This window comes from Saimiri boliviensis, chromosome 3, assembly GCF_048565385.1.
Source record: "Saimiri boliviensis isolate mSaiBol1 chromosome 3, mSaiBol1.pri, whole genome shotgun sequence".
Lineage (NCBI taxonomy): Eukaryota > Metazoa > Chordata > Mammalia > Primates > Cebidae > Saimiri > Saimiri boliviensis.
Genome location: NC_133451.1, coordinates 50,852,685 through 50,866,010, shown reverse-complemented (window position 1 = coordinate 50,866,010; position 13,326 = coordinate 50,852,685). Strand labels below are relative to the sequence as shown.

The window sequence follows — 13,326 nt, the reverse complement described above, 5'->3', positions numbered from 1 at the left end:
TCTGTCTCCATCTTCACATTGCCTTTCTGTCTGTCTGTGTCTAATCTCTGGCTCATAAGGAAGCATGGGATTGCATTCAGGACTTGGATAATCCAAGATAAGATCCCCTGTCCCCAAGACCTACAACTCAATCTCATCTTTTGCCGTATAAGATAATATTCATTTTTTGCTATTTAAGGTAATATTTGTAGGTTTCAGGGATTAGGACGTAGACCTATCTTTGTGGTAACTATTTCAGCTCACTGCAGCTGGCTTGAGACATGCTGGATCAGACCCAAATTATGTCATCAGCACTTGGTTTCACATCTCTCCCAGATGCCTCAGTGAGAGTCCCATGGGGCTTCTTTACATCTGAGGAGTCACCTGTCTGTTCCCAAACTGATCCCAGTAGCTGGGGGAATCTGAGGTTCTGATGGACAAGGCCGGAGTCACAGGATCATGTCATTAGCTCTTCTTCATCATCTCATCGCATGGACTGGGAGTAGGGGAGGCATGTGGGCTGTTACCACAAGAAAGGGAAGTGGATGCCAGGTGAAAAGACAAAGAAACAAAAGCAACTCAAAACGACAAACCCACAAATGTCCAGAACATCAGCCTTGTTGATAAGATGCTTCCTGCTCATACAGAAGAAGGAAGCCACTCTATGTAATGCAGGATTGCAGTGGGGAGAGGGGATCTGGTGAGTGGGGCAAGAAGAGAGACTTACTTGAGAAGGGTTGAGATTTTGCAGAGCCGTGATCTGTGTGAGGTGACCCTTCCATGAGCCTCTGTGAATATTTAATAAAATCTAGAAAAATTACAGTATGCTTAATTAAACCAATTAGTTTCTCATTACAATAATGAAGGGGTTGAATTTGCATCAAGTTTGGAGTTGGCCAAAATAAGTCAGCTCTTATAGATGAAGCTGGGAGTGGAGACCTGGGTTACATGTGAAATAGAGCCAGTGCTCTCTTCATAGGATTATGAGGGGTCAACTGAGATCAAGGGTATGAAAATGCTTTGTAAAGTGTAAAGGAATACACTCCTGGGAGTTATCCTTGAGTTGTTTTCATGACTTTCCTCATGAGTTCATATTCATGTAGGCTTATTATTTTCCCTCTGACCATCCCCAGACACTGTTGGTCATCAGGGAATCAGTCAAGAATGTGGATAAATCTCCTGAAATCCATCTTTCCACCAAGAAAGACCTCAGAGCACATCCCTGCTGATGGTAAGGCACTGTAGTGAACAACACTGCCAGCTATGACTTATTACATAGACAGTGATTCCAGAGATACAGTCAAGTTTCAGTAAATCAGACAACAGTTGACTGCTTATATTACTTTATGTCAGGCGCCTTTTACCTGGGACACATTGATAGACGTGGTTGCATCTGTTTAATCTTCTGAAATAGTACGCAAAATGTGTGTGTGTCGGGGGGTGGATCCATGACATGCTTCTGGCATTGTCCTTGGTTTTCAACAGATTCTCAAGGGAATTGTGACCCCACCAAGGTTAAGTACGACTGAGCCATAGTGTTTCTAGTGGGACTTTGTTGAAAGGTGAATGAAGAAAGGTAAGAATTCTAATCCGACTCTGTTGTTAGCTTACTTCTCCCAGCCCTTTTCTGAGGCTGTGTGGTGCTGCTCTGACACAACATCTTAGAAAAAAGCAAAATATTGTGTGTGTGTGTGTGTGTGTGTGTGTGTGTGTGTGTGAGTGTGTGTGAGTGTGTGTGTGGTACTTGTTCTTTTTTAAAAAAAAGACTTATTTTGTGTTTATATTTTTAATTAGAAAGACAATCATACTACTTTTAGAAAAATTAGAAACTGAAGAAAAATAGAACGTGATTTCTGTAAAAATCATTCAAAAACTTCATGAAAGAGTTGGCTGGCAGCATAGCCTGGTGAATGTCAGACACAGCCCGAGTTGATGTTCTGTGAGATTTTGGGAAAGTTGCTTCATCTCTGTAAGTCTGTCTTCTCATTAGTAACATTGAAATAGTCATTGTGTTTATCTCATTGGGTTCTTGGGGATTAATTGAGGAAAATGCACATAAAGTGCTTAGCACAGTGCATGCCTGGGATTCAGTAAGTGCTTAATACATGATAGTTTTTGGTCATGATTATGGTTCTCTATCTAATTGTGTTTGCCTCCTTGAGATACCGTGTTTACAATTTTGTATCCTGCCTTATTTCTCTTTTCATTGTACTAACTCCCCATGTTACTTTGTACTTTTTATTAGCATTAGTTTTAACGGCTACATTATATGAAGCACAGGGGATATACTCGAATTTACTGGACCATCCTCCTGTTGTTAGATATTGAGTGTTTTCAGTTTTTAACTGTAGTCATGTGCTGCATACCACATTTTGGCCAATGATGGATTGCATATATGACAGCAGTCCCATAAGATTACCACGGAGCTGAAAAATTCCTATTGCCTAGTGACCTCATAGCCTTCTTTTTTTTTTTTTTTTTTTTTTTTTTTTGAGACGGAGTTTCGCTCTTGTTACCCAGGCTGGAGTGCAATGGCGCGATCTCGGCTCACCGCAACCTCCGCCTCCTGGGCTCAGGCAATTCTCCTGCCTCAGCCTCCTAAGTAGCTGGGATTACAGGCATGCACCACCACGCCCAGCTAGTTTTTTGTATTTTTAGTAGAGACGGTGTTTCACCATGTTGACCAGGATGGTCTTGATCTTTCGACCTCGTGATCCACCCGCCTCGGCCTCCCAAAGTGCTGGGATTACAGGCTTGAGCCACCGCGCCCGGCCTTAATTTTTTGTATTTTTAGTAGAGACGGGGTTTCACCATGTTGACCAAGTTGGTCTCGATCTCTCGACCTTGTGATCCACCCGCCTCAGCCTCCCAAAGTGCTGGGATTACAGGCTTGAGCCACCGCACCCGGCCCTCATAGCCTTCTTAATGTCATAGCACAAAGCATGACTCATGACTCATGTGTTTGTGCTGATGCTGGTGTAAACAAACCTGCTACCTGTCAGCCGTATGAAGCATAGCATGTACTATTATGTACAGTACATAATACTTGATAATGGTAATAGATGACTATATTACTGGTTCATGTATTTACTGTACTATGCTTTTTATGGTTATTTTATTTTTCTTCCTTTTTTGGAGAGAGGGCCTCACTCTGTTGCCCAGGCTAGAGTGCAGTTGCACAATCATAGCTCACCACGGCCTCTACTTCCTGGGTTCAAACTATACACCCATCTCAGCCTCCCAAGAAGATGGGACCAGAGGTATGGGCTATCATGCCCAGCTATTTTTTTTTTTTTTTGTAGAGATGGGGGTCTTGCTATGTTGCCCAGCTGGTCTTGAACTCTTGGGTTCAAGTGATCCTTCTGCCTCAGCCCCCGCAAAGTGTTGAGATTAAAAGTATGAGCTGCTGCCCTTGGCCTTTTTAAAAAATCCTAAACCCTAGACCACCAGGGATAGTTTTATTTTAGAGTTTATTCCTTCTAAGAAAAAAATTAACTGTAAAACAGCCTAAGACAGGTCCTTTAGGAGGTACTCAGAAGAAGGTATTGTTATCACAGAAAATGACTACAGCTCCATGTGTGTTATTTACCGCAAAGACTTCCAGTGGGACAAGATGTGGAAATGGAAGACAGTGATATTGAGGATCACAACCCTGTGTAGGCCTGGCTAATGTGTGCATTTGTTTGTGTCTTTGTTTTCAAAGAAAACGTTTAAAAGTAAAAATTTTTTTTCAAAAAAATAAAAGCAAGCTTATAGAATAAGAATATAAAAGAAGAAAATCTTTTCATTCAGTTGTATAATGAGTTTATCTTTTAAGCTAAGCGTTACTTTTAACATTTTGACAAAATAGTCAAAATGTTAAAAAATTTAAGTTTATAAGTAAAAAAGTTACAATAAGTTAAGGTTAACTTACTATTATTGAAGAAAGAATTTTTTTTGTTAACATTGAGTGTAGCATAAGTGCAGCATGTTACAAAGTCTCTGGTAATTCACAGCGGTGTCCTGGGCCTTCACATTTCGTCGCCACTCACTCACTGATTTGCCCAGAGTAGCTTCCCTTTTGCAAGCTCCATTCATGGTAAGTGCCCTATAGAAGTGTACTCTTAAAGAAAACTTTTATACTATATGTTTACTGTACTTTTTCTATGTTTAAATATATAAATACTTGTAATGGTGTTACAGTTGCCTACAGTATTCAGTATGGTAACATCCTCTACAGGTTTGTAGCCCAGGAGCATTAGGCTATACCACATAGCTTCGAGATATAGTAGGCTGTACCATCTAAGTTTGTGTAAGTACACTCTGTGATGTTTGCACAACGATAAAATTGCCTAATGATGAATTTCTCAGCAAACGTTCCCATTGCTAAACAGCACATGACTATACTATAAATGAATGATGTCATAAACAACTTTGGATTTGTTGTTTTCTTAGAACCCAGATTAAATAATCCCATGAATATATGTTAGACAAATACGCTTTTGGAACCAATCTGTTTATGCAGAGCAAAGGGGGATTTTTGTGGATATATGTGATTGCTTGAAGATAGTTGAAAGACTGGAAGATGGAAAACCACCATGAATTTTACTTGTAACTGCTCCTTTTGGCTACTGGGAACTCCCAATTCTGATAGTTTCAACTGAAAGCAACAGAAAGGAAAAACAAAACAAAATGTAAGGGAGACCAAGAAGATGGGCATCTTGGTTATATAAGGATAAATATTTGCCAGCTAAAACAGATAGCCCCAAATAAGTGGCTTAAATAAGTTAGTTTACTTTTTCTCTCGTGAAACAGTTCTGGGGTAATAGTCTAGCACGTGTCTGGTGGCCTTAGGGACCAGGCTCCTTTCATCTTGTCCTCATTGGCATGGTCCAGGATGATTCACCCATCTCGATGGTGGGAAGGGGAAAATGAGAAAGAAGACAACTGTCAGCTGGGTATGGTGGATCATGCCTGTAATCCCAGCAATTGAGAGGCCAAGACAGGTGGATCACTCGAGGTCAGGAGTTCGAGACCAGCCTGGCCAACATGGTGAAACTCATTTCTAGTGAAAATACAAAAATTAGCTGGACAGGGTAGCATGAACCTGTAATCTCAGCTACTTGGGAGGCTGAGGCAAGAGAATTGCTTAAACCCGGGAAGCAGAGGTTGCAGTGAGCTGAGATGGTGCCACTGCACTCCAGCCTGGGTGACAGAACAAGACTCCATCTCAAAGAAAAAAAGAAGACAGTTGTCTACTCTCTAGGAAGTTCTAGACACCTATATTAAGCTGTTCTTGCCTTGCTGTTAAGAAATACCTGAGAGTAGGCAATTTATTTATTTATTTATTGAGACGGAGTTTTACTCTTGTCACCCAGGCTGGAGTGCAATGGTGTGATCTCGGCTCACTGTAACCTCTGCCTCCTGGGTTCATGAGATTCTTCTGCCTCAGCCTCTCGAGTAGCTGGGATTACAGGTGTGTGCCACCACACCCAGATGTTTTTTTTTTATTTTTAGTAGAGATGGGGTTTCACCATGCTGGTCAGGTTAGTCTTGAACTCCTGACCTCAGGTGATCCACCCGCCTCAGCCTCTCAAAGTGCTGGGATTACAGATGTGAGCCACTGCGCTCGGCCAAGAAATACCTGAGACTGGGCAATTCATAAGAAAAGAAGTTTAATTGGTTCTTCGTTCTGCAGTCTGTACAGGAAGCATAGTGCTGGCATCTGCTTTGGGGGAGGCCTCAGGAAGTTTACAGTCATGGTAGAAGGTGAAGAGGGACCAGGCGTCTCACATGACGGGGGCAAGAGAAAGAGGGTGGTGGGGGAAGGTGCCACACGCTTTAACAACCAGATCTGTGAGAACTCACTGACTATGGCAAGGACAGCACCAAGCCATGAGGAATCCACTTCCATGACCCAAACACCTCCCACCAGGCTCCACTTCCAACCTTGCGGATTACAGTTCCGCATGAGACTTGGTGGGGACATATATTGAAACTGCATTAGCGCTTCAGCTCACATTCCATTCATTACAAACTGGTCCTATGGCCACACCAAGCTGCACAGGATACTGGGAAATGCAGTTTTATCAGGGGTTCTATTTCCATAGGAGAGAAGAACAGATATTGAAGTGTGACTAGCTGTCTGCCACACAGGGCTTTTTTTTTTTTTTTTTTTTTTTTTTTTTTTTTTTTTTTTGAGACGGAGTTTCGCTCTTGTTACCCAGGCTGGAGTGCAATGGCGCCATCTCGGCTCACCGCAACCTCCGCCTCCTGGGTTCAGGCAATTCTCCTGCCTCAGCCTCCTGAGTAGCTGGGATTACAGGCACGAGCCACCATGCCCAGCTAATTTTTTGTGTTTTTAGTAGAGACGGGGTTTCACCATGTTGACCAGGATAGTCTCGATCTCTTGACCTCGTGATCCACCCGTCTCGGCCTCCCAAAGTGCTGGGATTACAGGCTTGAGCCACCGCGCCCGGCCCACACAGGGCTTTTAATACAAAAAGTAACCCTGCAAAGATCCAAGGTGGTGGATGAAGGAGAGGCAAGAGAGAGAAAGGAGGGCTTCTAGAGCAGTGCATGTGTCTGGAGCGTGCATTGCGTTTGCCCTGGGCACCACCCTGCCTCCATCTGACTTTGGTTCAGTTCTATTCCAGCCTAGATGCTTGCCCCCAGTTTCTCCTGCTCTTTCTTGCCTACTCGTTGGTATCATTTGTCTACTCACCACATCCTTCTGTTTTGATAATGTCTTTTTCATTCAACAAGAATTTGGGGCCAGGTATCTTGGTTGACATTCCAGGACTTTGGAAGGCTATGGGAGAGCATTTCTTGAGCCCAGGAACTCCAGGCCAAACTAAGCCCTCTCTTTTCTCTCTACAAGTAAAGAGAAAAATTAGCTGGAGGCAGTGGTATGCACCCGTAGTCCCAACTGCTTAGGAGGCTGAGGCAGGAGAGGATCCCTCAAGCCAGGGAGGTCGAGGCTACAGTGAGCTGTGATTGTGCCTTTGCACTCCAGCCTGGGTGACAGAGTGAGATCCTGTCCCCACCACCAGAAAAAAACAAAAAACAAAAAAAAAAACTAGGAAAGTGCTAGGGATACGAAGTTACACCCTCTTCCATGGAGAGGTTGAGGAGCTTATAGTCTGGTGCTGAGACAGACACATAGACAATGAAGTACAATTAGTATGGCTTTTACTCTCGTGGTAGTCTGTGCAGGGTATTGTGGGGGCTCCAGAGAGAGTGGGGCCTTTTCTAAGCAGACTGAAGTTGAAGAATGATATAGAATGGTTTCATAGAGAGGTGGTGCTAGTACTAAAACTGGATCTTGAAGAGTGAGAAAGTGCTTGTGTCATACTGTGAGGGCATAGTAAGGAGAAGAAATAGAATGAAGCATAGAAAAGCATCCTCCCGGCCGGGCGCGGTGGCTCAAGCCTGTAATCCCAGCACTTTGGGAGGTCGAGGCGGTTGCATCACGAGGTCAAGAGATCGAGACCATCCTGGTCAACATGGTGAAACCCCATCTCTACTAAAAATACAAAAAGTTAGCTGGGCATGGTGGCGCGTACCTGTAATCCCAGCTACTCGGGAGGCTGAGGCAGGAGAATTGCCTGAACCCAGGAGGCGGAGGTTGTGGTGAGCCGAGATGGCGCCATTGCACTCCAGCCTGGGTAACAAGAGCGAAACTCCGTCTCAAAAAAAAAAAAAAAAAAAAAAAAAAAAGAAAGAAAGAAAAGCATCCTCCCTGCGTGTGACAGTTATAAGATAATAAAAGCCCAATTTAACTTGGATTATGCATAAAGAGTGAATATATTGATGCCCATAACTAAAAAATCCAAGGGGGTTGGAAATACAGATTCAGCTGGATCCAAGCATTCCATGGATGTTATTTGGCTCAAATTTCTTGCCTTCTCCTAACTCTACTTTCTACTTTGTTGGTTTCATTTAGGCAGGATCTTCCCAGGAGATAGCAGGGATGGCCACAGGCATTCGGTATTAAATCTAGGCTCTGAGATGCCCCAGCAAAAAGAGTTTATTTTTTTAATGGGTCAGATTAAAATGTCTAGTTATCTCTGATTGAACTGACTTAAATCATGTGCCCAGCTCTGAATGTGAGTATGGCAGGTCAGTCCCAAGCAAACCACAGAAACTGAAGGTGCATTGGCTGTTGTTTCCTGAAGGGAAACGGGTGATCTCTGCAGAAGAAGGAAAGTGGATGTTGGACAGGCAGGAACAACAGATGAACATGACGGTCTGCTTAGGGAGCTCTAGTAATCCAGGATGGATAAAGCAAGAGACCAGGTGATGAGAGCTTTGAATGCTACTGGGCAGAGTGTGGACTTTAACTGGTGGGCAAGAGGGTGCCTCTGAAGGGTTTAAATCAGAAATAACATAGTTCTTTGACATTTTATTATTAATTGAAGTTTGTAGTTTACAGGAGGCTTCACTGTATATGTTGCACGTTCTATGGCTCTTGAAAAATGGGTAACTGCATGTCTCTAGCATTGTATTGGAGTTTAACAGGCTGGGTGTGGTGGCTCATGTCTGTAATCCCAGCACTTTGGGAGGCCAAGGCAGGCGGATCACTTGAGATCAGGAGTTCGAGACCAGCCTGGCCAACATGGCAAAAAAAAAAAAAAACAAAAAAAAACCCATCTTTACAAAAAGTACAAAAAATTAGCTGGGTGTGGTGGTGCGTCACTGCAATTCCAGCTACTAGGGAGGCTGAGGTAGGATAATCGCTTGAACCCAGGAGGGGGAGACCGGAGTGAGCCGAGATTGCACCATTGTACTTGAGCCTGGGAGACAGAGTAAGACTCCATCTCAAAAAAAGAAAAAAGAAAAAAGAAAAGGAAAAAAATAGTTTGACTGTCCTAAAAATCCCCTCTTCTCTAGTTATCTCATCCCCGAAACTCTCTTCAACCAATGGTCTTCTTACTGCATCCCAAGTTTTTGCCTTTACCAGAATGACAGGTAGTTAGAATCATATAGCATGTAGCCTTTAGCCTTTTCAGATTGGCATCCTTCACTCAGTAATATGCATTTAAGGTTCCTTTGTGTCTTTTTATGGCCTGATAGATCATTTCTTTTTATCACTGAGAAATATCCCACCGTATGGATGTCTCACAGTTTGTTTATGCATTCTTCTGTTAAAGGACATCTTGGTTGTTTTCACATGTTGGCAATTATGGATAAAGCTGCTACAAACTCTCATGTGCAGGTTTGTGTGTGGAAATAAGCTTTCAGCTTCTTTGAGTAAATACCCAGGAGTATTGCTGGGTCAAACCTGGTCCTTCGCATAACCCTCTTTTATTTGCAGTGTACTTTCACATTCATTAATTTACAAATTTCAGAGGAGCTTTCTGAGTTAAGTGAAGTATGTGTTTTTATTCTTACATTACAGACGGGAAACTGAGGATCCAGGAATTTAAGTAAGACATATACGAATTCACATAGTTGGTGAGTATGTAACCAAGACATTTAATCCAGCCTCTTCACACAGCCTGAAGTTTACAATAAAGCAATTAGCTGTAGCCAGAATAATTCTCATGATCTCAGCCCACATCTCCCAAACAATGAGACCAAGCCAGTCCCAGAAAAATGGGAAGTAGCAAGGTCCTTTTTGAGTCTTCCTGGGTCCACACCCAGAGTCTGCCTTTCAGACGTCCTCTGGCGTTTTCCCCAGGATCAAAAGCATCCTCACTGCCACCCTGGAGACTGCCCAGAAACGGTCCAGATAACTCGATGAAGTCATTCGAGTAATTGTTATTATTAATGACTCAGAGTGCTGCCCCTCCCAGATGAAATATGCATTTCATAGTAGTTTAAGGTCTTAATAGAGTTAAAAAAAATGTGGCAATTTTGAGCATCCTGGCAGGACTTGGAGGATGGAGAGAGATGAAGTGAGATCTCTCAGTGCTCCTGAAATTATAACTCATATTTGGTTCAAACAAAATGTCATACCCACAGGGAATGGCATTTATTCTTCCATCTCATTCCAAGTTGCAGAAATTACCCCCAGAAAATTAGAAGAAGGTATCAATGGGCAAAATGAATTAGGTATAGTTACATTTCCTTTCAGTACCCTGGTCTTAATTTTCCCTTCAGTTACACATATATATATAAAGTGGAAGCAAGTTGATGAAGAAAGTAAAGGAATAAAGAGTGGCTACTCCATAGTTGACATGGGCCGCTCAACTGTGTATACTTATAGTTACGTCTTGATTATATGCTAAACAAGGGGTGGATTGTTCAGGAGTTTTCCTGGAAAGTGGTGGGCAATTCCAAGAACTGAGGGTTCCTCCACTTTTTAGACCATATAGGGTAACTTCCTGACATTGCCGTTGCATTTGTAAGCTAACATGGCACTGGTGGGAGTGTCTTTTAGCATGCGAACCCATTATAATTAGTGTATAATAAGCAGTAAGGACGATCAGAGGTCACTTTTGTCACCATCTTGGTTTTGGTGGTTTTGGGCCAACTTCTTTACTTCGAGCTGTTTTATCAGCAAGGTTTTAGTGACCTGTACTTTGTGCCAAACCTCCTCTCTCATTCTGTGACTTAGGATGCCTAACTTTCTGAGAATGCAGCCCAGTAGGTCTCAGCCTAATTTACCCAGCTCCTATTCAGGATGGATTCACTCTGGTTCAAATGCCTCTGACGTATTCCCCCCATCCCTTTTACAAGGGGATCCTTAATCTGAAAGGTTGTAGAGGCACGAAGATCCATCTTCTGTAGCTTCTTCAAGGCTCCCATCAGTAATCTTTATCACCTTCACAAGTTAATTACCCTTAGTGAAATAGACCACACTTGTTGGAGTAGAGGTGGCACGTCACAAGCATAGTGGGAGTATTTTAGTTTCCTCTCTGTAATCTCCACGCCATTACCAAAAACATATGATCTGAATACAGGCTACTAGTTATGCAAAGGCAGCTTCGTGACAAATACCTTCCAACCGGTTGTTCCCTCTAAACCCCGTTCTTGTAGAGAATTTGTGGCTGCCACAGAGAAAGCCTTTTTAAAACAGTTGTGGAAAATAACATAAACATTCTGGCATGACTTTGACACTATTCCTCAAATGCAGGAAGAGTAGTGCCCTGATTGTTACCATGGGTGGCTGGCCTCTATCCAGCATGCTCTATTTTAATTTTTTACCACAAAATGACTCAAATTCCTTCCTTTCACCTTTAAAGTTTTAGTAGTCAACTGGCCTTGAGCATCTCTGATCTTGAATAATCTTAGAAATCTTACAGTAAATGAAAACATTGCTTGCCTAAATATGATTCATATATATATATATATATATTTAAGATTAAGGCTGTCTGGGTCACTTCACTGTTTTCTTTCTTTCCTGAACTGCATGGAGGCTGTTGGCTACCTCTGTGCAGCTTTAGTATGAGGATAGTATAACTTAGAGCCGTCCTCAAAGGAATCATCTTTGGATGGTAGTGATTTTTCCAAGGGGAGATTTTAATTCAGTTCATTCTAGGTGCCAGAATTAGGATGAGATTTTCAGGGTTCACCCAGAGCTATCATTTATAAAGAGACTGATAGAGTATTTAAGTCAGTATATCTTTCCATGGCCTTCCATTGCCCTCAAAACGAAGTCCAAACTCCTTAAGAAGGCTTTAAGGCCCTTTACAATCTATCCCTCTAGCTAATCCAGTGGGCTTCTATCCTTGGGATCCCTGGGCACTTATCACTCCTGTGGAATTTGAGTCTGCAGCGTGATGGTTGCTTACACTCTGTCTCCCCCACTAAGTTGTGAGCACTGGACTCTCATTCCTGAGCACAGGACAGGGTGTTCTCTAGCAATCTACAAATATCTGATGAATGAATTAATGAATGCAAAGAATTCAGGCCTGATGTGGTGGCACATGCCTGTAATCCCAGCACTTTGGGAGACCAAGGTGAGCACATCATCACTTGAGGCCGGGAGTTCGAGACCAGCCTGGCCAATACGGTGAAATCCCGTCTCTATTACAAATACAAAAATTAGCCAGGTATGGTGGCACATGCCTGTAATCCCGGCTACCTGGGAGGCTGAGGCACGAGAATCACTTGAGCCTGGCGGGCAGAGGTTGCAGTGAGCCGAGACCGCACCACTGTATTCCAGCCTGGGTGACAGAGTGATACTCTGTCTCAAAACAAAGCAAAGCAAAGCAAAGTGAAACAAAACAAAAACCAAAAAAGAACTCATTGATGAACGCACACTATGGAATGAGCTATGGGTACTTTATTAGACAGTTGGCTTAAACAAATGTATTAATAGAAGTCTGTGAAGATCATGGGTCTAGTATTAAGTTGTCTTTCTTCACTATGAAATCAGTAAGCCCTTAAATGGAGAGAGGCCAGGAGAATTTATTCTGCCCTGGCTCCATGTATCCTGACACATTTTCTTTTTTGGGTCTGGCATTGCATTGTCCCAAAGCCTCTTGTCAATGCCTCACTGCTCTGAGTCCCATGCTCGTGTGCCCTGGAATGAGCTCTTTCCTTTATGAGGATTTTAACAGAAATTGCCAGGACTTCTCAGTCTATCTGAATGAAGTTGTGCAAAGTTCACAGTCTAAGGATGATCCTATTTCAATAACCTGGACTCTTGGTGTTTTTAATATGCTATTATAAGACCCCTGTTGCCCAACCTTGAAAAAGCTTGGTTTCCTTTATTGTGCCTTCTGTAGAAAGCAGAATCCTGCTGCCTTTTTTGGGGGCATTTTTTTCTTTGTTCCATTCTGTCTCTTAGCTTCATGCAGGAGCATTGGCAGATATAATCAAAATCACCACCACCACCACCACCACCATTACCACCCCTGTGCTAAGTACTCCATCCACACTTAACATTTTTATTTTCACTTAAACATTTTTTTGGTTAAAAAAATGTGTAATGCTTCATGAATTTGTGTGTCATCCTTGAGCAGAGGCCATGCTAATCGTCTGCTCTTATCATTCTAATTTTAGTATATGTGCTGCCAAGGTGAGCACTCCATTCATGTTTATTCATGAATCCTCACAGCAGCCTCTGGAATAGATGCCATTATTATAAACTTCTTTTTGCAGATGAGGAAACTGAGAAAAGACTGATTTGCTGTAGGTCATGTCTAGGGACCCTTGTGGTCCAGCTCCAGGACATTACACTCACCTGGATTTTTCTCAGGAGCCCCTCCCCTCTTTGTGTTACACTGGTAGATGTTCTGCATCCTCCACCATCCTTGCTCTGGCAGCCAGCGTTTCTTATGTCATACTTACCTTCATGTAGACTTTATAGGCAGAGTCGTGAAAATAAAATGCTTTCCTTTCATGTGGTCTTCATTTCTTCAGTCTGGCTTTCCTTCTTGCTGACAGTCAGCCCTTGACCTTGAGCTGAGTCAGCCG

At 42.7% G+C, this 13,326-nt stretch overlaps 1 non-coding gene across 1 annotated transcript; it reads right to left on the bottom strand.

Annotated features, from left to right (window-relative positions):
* Nucleotides 1–12,827: 12,827 nt before the first annotated feature.
* Nucleotides 12,828–12,936, bottom strand: LOC120363748 (U6 spliceosomal RNA). The gene has a single exon (XR_005579199.1). It is a non-coding gene; the product is annotated as a U6 spliceosomal RNA (small nuclear RNA).
* Nucleotides 12,937–13,326: the final 390 nt, after the last annotated feature.